Source organism: Schistocerca piceifrons, chromosome 5, assembly GCF_021461385.2.
Source record: "Schistocerca piceifrons isolate TAMUIC-IGC-003096 chromosome 5, iqSchPice1.1, whole genome shotgun sequence".
In the NCBI taxonomy this organism is placed as follows: Eukaryota; Metazoa; Arthropoda; class Insecta; order Orthoptera; family Acrididae; genus Schistocerca; species Schistocerca piceifrons.
This window is the reverse complement of record NC_060142.1, coordinates 239,860,122-239,869,499: the sequence shown is the minus strand read 5'-3', so window position 1 is coordinate 239,869,499 and position 9,378 is coordinate 239,860,122.

Below are 9,378 nucleotides of genomic sequence, written 5' to 3'. Positions count from 1 at the left end.
TAGTGCCACATGGATTGTATTAAGTAGGGCATGCAGAGGGCCAACGTCCACCTAACGTTTGTTACGTGTCATAAGCACCGCAGACCACGACCTTTATATTTATCAAAGATGTTTGGTTTCCAAAAATACTCCTCCTCTCGATGCTACTCACTGTAAACAATCTTGGAAAGCAACAAATGAAAATGTAAAAACATGGACCTACCATGATAATTAAAATATAATTCAGAAGCACTGTGCCCTCCGATAAAGCACATGTTATAACTGCAAGGGATTGCTATTTCAGTATTGTAATTAATCTGGGAGTACCCAAATGTCAGAGTATCAGGCTAACATCTTCCCTTATATGCCTTATGACGACACATCTCTCATTTATGTTTGTAAATTATGTTCACAATTAATCAAGCTCTATCCATCAGAATAATGCAATATACATTAGCACCTTCTACAACGATCTGTTTTCTCCAACCGTACATAGAATTTAGATACCAGTTTCACTCAGAGTTAAACAATTAATTTTACACTGCCACATCGGACTTCTAATGATGCAACTACAACAAACAACGCCTGAACATTATCACATTACACAATGAATTTAGATTAATTTAACTGCCCTTGACTCTATGACAATCTTGCGTACAATAAAATCGTGAAGGCTTTCGGAAATTCACACCAGCGCCGACCCATGGGAGAAATCAGTTACCCATGACGATGAGATCGCATTTTGATCGCGATATGCGGTTCTACCGTTGTTCTAAAGTTCATCACTGGCCCAATTAGACTTCATATCACACAATCAAAATCACTGCCTCGTGTACACTTTTACTGGCATATTAAATTGTGAAACAAACTGTTCCAGCTCAACTGCAATTCCAGACCCTTGGAGCAGTTTCTGGAAAGCCATTTGTACTGTAAAAGTACTTACTCACCGAATAAAGTTAGCATTTCAAGGAGTGGTCAGATATGGGTCTGTCCATCATGAATGACCCAGAGCGACTCTCCAGAGCGAAAGTGCCAACGTCAAAACTAGTGCTCCCTTCTACTTTATTCGTAACTCCACGTTGGTACTCATATTATAAACTAATGAAAGAAACTGGCATGTAAGAGAGGAGATTGTTTCCTTAAGTGCTGTCCTCAATTACTTGCTTTAGATTACATTTAAAATATATTTTTTCTTAACCTGAAGGGTTAAGAACAAGGAGGACTATTTTCTCTCGACAACAATATCTCACAATACCACCATCAAAGTTCCACAGGCGGTTCCCCTCACCATTCACAATCCTGCGCGCTTTCTGATACCGGAACGGTATTACTATGCTGAAATTGTTCTAGGAGGTACTAGAAACCTATCATTTTCTCTCGTAACTGGCACTCCCATCTACAGCTGGCCTTATCAACCAGTGCGGCTTTCTGCTCGAGATGACTCAGAGCTTCTATACTGATCGTTCGACGTATGCCTGCCCTCTACCTTCTGCATACTCTCATTTAAATTTACTTTGATTAATAACGAAATTTATATTAAATCACGTCGTCTTATGGGTGGCGTGAATTACTTTGGTTTACATTTGGGTGAAGCTCTTATGTTATTATTATTATTATTATTATTAAAAATGCTATTTAAGCCTTTAAATAAAATTGCAAAATGGAATGGGTATATTTATACAGTACTACGTAGTGTAGTTACTACGTTACACACGTCTTAAGCTCAAAGAGGACAGTAAAGAAGATTGGCGACAGTATTTTCTGGGCGTTCACTATCCATGTCAACAATGGGTCATAAATGTGAGCCAATAAAATACATTTCAATCGATTCTAAAATTACCCAAAATAGGAAAATCCATAGAAGAAAATAAACAATTAGTTATTTTACAATATGTTGTGGCTAAAGTAGAGTCTGATAAATTGAATGATATTCTGCGAACTCACAAGTTTTCATTATTTTCAGACGATGATACTAACGTTTCCAGTAAAAAATTATTGTGTGTAGTTGTTAGATACACTGGCGGCAACAAAAATCGTAACATCAAGTAGGAGTTCGCGACATAAACGAAAGTTGACAGGTGTGGTTCTAAATCTGAACGATGATGTCCAATCAAATTTCGCGCCAGTCGCATAAGATTGGCGCTTGTAGCGCCAGTGTGAGGATGCAAACTAGGTTTGCTTTGCTTTAAACACAAGCTGTAACGGGAATGAGCGTTAGTTGGCTTTGAGATTGGACTTGGAGAGTTGATGTTAGTCAAAAATGTCTTTAAGGCGACGAAGACGCCATTATTAACAACTCACTGAGTTTGAATGAGGTCGTGTAATAGGACTACGAGAAGCTGGATATTCCTTTTGCGATATTGCGGAAATACTTGGCAGGAATGTAGCCGCTGTAAATGATTTCTGGCAGCGATGGTCACGAGAATGTACAGTCGCAGGAGGACTGGGCTTGAGACAGCCCCATGGAACTACCAAGAGGGAGAAACATCTGTTCAGCATGGGTCTCTGATGTATCGAACTACATCTGCTGCAGCAATCTGAGCAGTAGTTGGCACCATAGTGGCACAATGAACTGTTATAAGCCGACTACTTCGAAGACAGCTCTGAGCCAGATGCCATTTAGTGTGCATTTCACTGACCCCAAACCATCACCATTAGCTACTTCAGTGGTGTCAAGTGGGAGCTCATTGGAGATACAGTGGATGTCTGCTGTGTTTTCTGATGAAATCTGGTCCTGCCTCAGTGCTAGTGATGGCCATGTGTTGGTTACGAGGAGACTGATTGTGGGCCTGCAACCAACCTGTCTGAGTGCTAGATACACTGGACCTACACCTGGAGTTATGGACTGGGATGCGATTCCATAAGAAAACAGCAGCACTCTCATGTTTATCTCATGCACCCTGACTACAAATTTGTAAGTCAATCTCGTGATTCGACTTATTTCTGCTATTCATGAACAGCATTCCAAGGGTGTTTTCCGTCTGTATAACACTCACTCACATATCGCTGTTGTACCCAATATGCCCTACAGAGTGTCGACACGTTGTCCTGGTTTCCTTGATCACCAGATCTCTCACCAATGAGCATACATGGGATGTCATCAAATAACAACTCCAGTGCCATCCACATACAGCATTAACTGTCTCTGTTTTTACCGATCAAGTGCAACAGGCATAGAACTTCATTCCACAAACTGACATTGGGCACCTTCTGACGGTTACACTGCTTATTTATGTACCAACATTCTACATTTGCAGTGGTTTATCTCACGCTTGCATTAATCTGTGATCTTACAATGTTAATCACGTAAATATGTTACCTAGACAAGTGTATTCCCGAAATTTCATTACCTTACATTAATTATTTTTTGATACTGCGATTTTTTCTGTCAGTGTATTTATCTAGACAGAAAGTGTACCCCGTACTACTACACAGTTGTTGGAAATCATGAGTTTAGATGTCTTACATTGCACCACACGAAATCTCTGTGATGCAGCCACCACATGCTTCAGTGAGAAAAATATTCCAGTTAAAAATATTATTCCCATAGTGGCAGATGACACATGGGTGATGGTAGGGAAAAATTGCTCATTAATGACAAAATTGAAACCTGAGACAGGTAACTCGTTCTCTGTTATTAAATGTACAGTACAAGTCATTCTTTGCACATAGCTACCAGTAAAGCTGCAACAAAGCTCTCAAGAAATGTAGAAGATTTAATAACATATATAGCATACTACTTTAGCCACAGCAGAAAAAAGATAACCAATGCTCTCCTGATTCAAGAACTTATTAACTAAGAGAAACATAAAATTTTAAGAACTTTTGAAACAAGGTGGCTAGCATCACAGCAGTGTATAACGAGGACCAGAGCAGTAACACTTCTGCAACACCTATTTCCTGCTACCAGGTTAAATGACAGAGTGGTGATGGCAGAAATGACAAATCGTGAGATGAACAACGTTTACACAAAAGCTTATCTCGAATTTATTAAATATGTTCTTGGTTTTTTAACATTGCAAATGCTCTTTTTAAAGTAAGCAGAATTTAAAAGGGCAGCTACACCCACAAAGCCAGAGATTAGTCAGAACACTTAGTCAAAAATTTATGAAGTCTGTCTCCTTTAAACGAAAGGGTAAACGAAATTGTTTTAATGCTCAAACTTTACTTCCTTTAGACCAAATCTACCTTTGAATGTGAATGTGAATGATTGTTAAATACATCCAATGAATCGAAAACAACATTCATAATTTCAGTCTATGGTGCCTCCAATTTTACCAGACTGATGTAATCGAAGTGTTATATAGACTACCAGCAGCAGAGCCACTATCCCTCGAGATTCAGTTTGCTGTGCCAGGTGTTGCTCTTAGCTATGAAAAGAGAATAGATATACCAAATCTGCAAATCCATTCAGAAAAGTATCGGCATTTGTTACCAAATACTGTCTCATTACAGAATGGATGGAGATTATTACCTTGCTATTTTGATGAAAAAGGCAAGGAGATCTTACAAAACCAATTGATTTAAGTCTTTCAGAGTAAACTGTCGTCAATCAAAATTTTTGGAAGACAAACTGTTTTTGCAAATATTTCTACACTTGCAAAGATTGTGTTAGCACTTCCGAATTCAAACACAGAGACAGCTTTTTCTATGTTGTGTGACACTAAAAAAAAAAAACGAATAAAATGGGATGGGGGCTTCACTTCTTAAGTCACTGCTAACAGTTAAATTTGCTATAAACTCTCATAACAAGGATTGCAGAATCTACCAAATAACGATAAGCATCTCACTCTGCATGACCAACAAATGTATGATTTTTGGTAATCTTCAGTAAATGCAGACATCAACAGACGTTTTCAGTAAAAATGAGGTGATTATACATACAAGGGTCGCTTCAAAAGAAATGCACACTATTTTTGAAAAAACACAGTTTTCACTCTGCATGTGTGAAACTTTTACAGTGTGTAGATACATCCCTCCCATTTGTTTTCAAACTTAGTTCAACCTGTTCCCGTGAGCGGCGCCGTCACAGCACGTCTTCAAGATGGCTGCTACACTTGACGTCTGTCAGAAGCAACGTGCTGTCGTAGAATTCCTGTGCTGTGAAAACGAGACAGTGGGAAACATCCACAAGACGTTGAAAAAGGTGTATGGAGTTGCTGCTGTCGATCGCAGTACAGTCAGTTGGTGGGCAAGCGGGTTATGTGATGAAAGCGGGCACGGCAATATTGAGGATTGTCCTCGCAGTGGCAGGCCTCATACTCCACACTCCTCCAGGCAATCTGCAGAGAGTTAACGAATTGGTGACTGCTGACAGACGCATCGCATCGCAGTGAACGAATTGTCACGCTACATTGGGATAGGGGAAGGAAGTGTTTGCAGAACACTGAAAGTGTTGGCATTAAAAAAGGTTTGTGCCAGGTGGGTTCCCAGGATGTTGAGAGTGGCTCACAAAGAAACAAGAAAAACGGTATGCAGCGAAATTTTGGAACAGTACAAGAGTGGTGGAGATGAATTTCTTGGAAGAATTGTGACAGGTGATGAAACATGGCTCCATCATTTTTCACCAGAGACGAAGAGGCAATCAGTGGAGTGGCAGCATGCAAATTCACCCAAGAAAAAAATTCAAAGCCACACCTTATGCTGGTAAAGTTATGGCTACGGTGTTTTTCGATTCCGAAGGACTCTTGCTGTGTGGACATCATGCCAAGTGGAACCACCATAAATTCTGATGCATATCTGACGACACTAAAGAAACTCCAAGCTTGACTGAGTCGTGTTCGGCCACATCGGCAGAAGCAGGAAATTTTTCTGTTGCATGACAATGCACAGCCACATGTCAGTCAAAAAACGACAGATACGATCACAAAACTCGGATGGACAACACTGAAACACCCGCCTTACAGTCCTGACCTGGCTCTATGTGACTATCATCTCTCTGGGAAACTGAAAGACACTCTTCGTGGAACAAGGTTTGAAGATGATGACTCCCTTGTGCATGCTACTAAACAGTGACTCCAACAGGTTGGTCCAGAATTTTACCATGTGGATATACAGGCGCTGGTTCCAAGATGGCGTAAGGCAGTTGAGAGGGATGGAAATTACATGGAGAAATGAAAATATTGTTGCTAAAGGATGTATCTACACACTGTAAAACTTTCAAGCATGTAGAATAAAAGATGGATTTTAAAAAAAATAGCATGCATTTCTTTTGGAGTGACCCTCGTATTTCCCTCTACAGTAATTTTGTTAAGTTACTGTACTGCATGACTGTGTTTATTGAGCATTCATCATGTTCATGAAAACTTTACTCGCTCATCAGTCAGGTAGATGTAACTATTCTTTTCTGTTATAAATCAGATAAGCATAAAAATGAAATTATACACTCAATGATGTCCTATGAAGTAGTTATTAGTTTGCGTTGTAAATTCCCTTTATTAACAGCCGCTGCTTCCTGGTACTGATCACAACTCGCTGACAATATTCAGAAAGGTTTCGTGTTACTAACAACTGCTGCTAACCAATGGTATCTAAAACGGCATGGTGCAGAACACAATGTCTTCTTTCCATTCAACTTCACGCATGTGTCAACATTTCAGAAGCGCAACAACGCATGTGCAGGTGTGCATGCGTAATTCCCTGGAAATGTGGAAATGCAGGCCATGCATGAGGTGCATTGCTGCCTGTCTTCGCTGGGAATCTTTGCGCTTTTTAGCAGACGACAGGCAGCTGGGGCCCATATGTATTTGATTGTGTAGTACGTTGAGTTTAGATACTGTAAAGCGATATGTGTGTAGTAATGTCTGTTGACTATAAAGTAAGCACACTTAAGTTTAGTGATGATTACAGACAAAGAAAAAAGTTGTGTAGAATGCCTGCTTCTGAAGACTGTTAGAATAAAAATTCGAGATGTGTTGCCCTGAGCATAATCTATTAGATAAAAAGTCTCTGATCATATCTCTGTAAAGAATAAGATACGATAACTTTCGAAACAGGAAAATGGAATAAGCAAAAAGTTTATGAAAAGGGTATATGGAAACTGGCCTTGCGTCTGCAATTGCACATGAGGAAAGGCACATCTTGTGGACATACCTTTAAGTTGCTAAGTGCTTAGTGTTTCACCACGAGCTATACATGAGTGAAGTGCTTAAGAGGTACAAAACGACTCTAAACCAGGACTGCGAAAAAATAAAATAGTGCTATGGCGACATGAAAGCCCAACTAAGGAGCCTGACATCTGAAGAAAAGAAGTGATGGGGTGTGTGTAGCTCTTGAAGAAGTACACTGATGATGCAAAGAAACACGAAACTGAATAATATAACTTTCGTTCTAGTGGATTCTGCCGTCTATGAACTGCCCAAATTTGTCGAGTCCAAGTACGTTACCCTTCATATCACAGTGATTACTGGGTGTTATGTGCTGCCCTTAGGTTAGTTAGGTTTAAGTATTTCTAAGTTCTAGGGGACTGATGACCATAGATGTTAAGTCCCATAGTGCTCAGAGCCATTTGAACCATTTTTCTTCATATCACATTTCATAATTAAATACAATTGACACACTGAAAGTAAATTAACCTTCACACAACGACTAAGAATCTCCCATAAAAATTTCTCAGTTTTAAGAAGAATCACTTTATTTCTTATTTATTCACGTTTTGTTGACTCAGTATAAACGAGAATTGCATGGATACGGAACGAGTCATAATGATTCGAAAGAAAAGTACTTATAGATGATAATACATACAAATTGTAATATTGTGTAGGAGCAACATACGCTGATGATTGCAAGCTTAGGCGTCTCCTGCAGTGAAAAGAGATATAAAACAATCAAATAATAAATTACCATTCTTCGACATTACAAGCCTCAAATGTGTTAGAATTGAAAGTAGGAATAAATAATTCAAACGAGAATGTAAGTTGCGAGTTACTACCTAACAAAATTTTATTGCCAACCTTATCGCTGCAGTTTCGCAAGAAGAAAATCTAAAATCTCATTGTGACCTCCTTTTGAAATATACAGATAAAACGTTGTCATTACTTTATATTTCTCGTGTCTCTGTTGGTTACACAGTAGACCTCTTCCACAATTAGGCAGTTACACAGTAGACCTCTTCCACAATTAGGCAATGTCTGGACACGAGAACGCGCATGCCTACGTGCGTTCTTTCTACTAATTCTTGTGCAAGCCCTTATGTTCGCGTGCGTCGGCGACTGCGTACGAGGAAGGCGCATCATGAGGACATTTTACGTTTTAAAGTGTTTACTGTTTCACCACGAGCTGTATGTTAGTAAAATGCGTAAGATGTGCAATGGGACTCGAAACCAGTAGTGTGAAAAAATAAAATAATCTACAAAAAGCAGCTGTTGCGTTCTTTTTACCTCACGTAATGAGACTAATAGGATACCAAAATGTGCATAAGTGTCCCTGTAACGTGCATTTATGAAACATTGATACTTCTGTGCATGATTTCAGTCACAGAAAGTATTGGCAAGACTCACGATCTGTGTAAAGCCCGGTCCACACGCAACGATCTGTCTGCGCAGACATCGGCGCAGATGTCTGTACATGCAAAAGATCGCTGCAAATGTGGTGTGTTCACACGACACAAACCCCAACCTACTACTCGCCCGCCATCTGTCGGTGTAGAAAAGAAATATCAGTGGCAAGCGACTACGCTCCCCGAAAACGTCAAAATTTAATTCAGATATTTTGAAAAACAGAAATGGAGGAAGTTCTGTTGTGGTCTGTGTTCGCAACTTGTGTTGCAAAAAACATTCAGACCAACCGCAGGAAACAGAGAAAGCGGTCAAAATGGTGCAGACAGTGGCTGCTAAAGCGAAAGCAGTTTTGTCACGTAAATTTACTGCGAGAGTTGCAGGGCGAACCTGTTTTGTTTTACATAACCTCGTGTTCCATTTCCTCGCACATTGGCACTCCAATTTCATCTTCAATTGTACTCCTGCTTGGTCTTGGCGTTTCTTGATCACTAAGAAAGCCAAGTAGATCAAAATACCATAACGTTGGCTGGTATACTTGATCTACTCCTACACCAGGTCTTCTAGATTTCTGAACTTTGGATAACTCTTTTCGGTAAACAGTTCGCTGACAGACTAATTTACTTGACTTGCCTCCATGAACTCATCCTTCAGGAAAGCGTAAATAGCTTCACATGTGTTGGGTATTATTTGACTCAATGCTTGTTTCGATATTGCAGATGAAAATTCCAAATCATTGTAGCTCCTTCCTGTTGCTAGGAATCTTCATGATACTGCCAGGCGTTCATGAGGAGAAATTGCCCTTCTCATACAAGTATTTTTTCTCATAATATGAGGGGTCACATGCTTTAAGAGATAATTATAAGTTTCGACATCCATCCGCAAATAATTTCGCCAGTTCGCA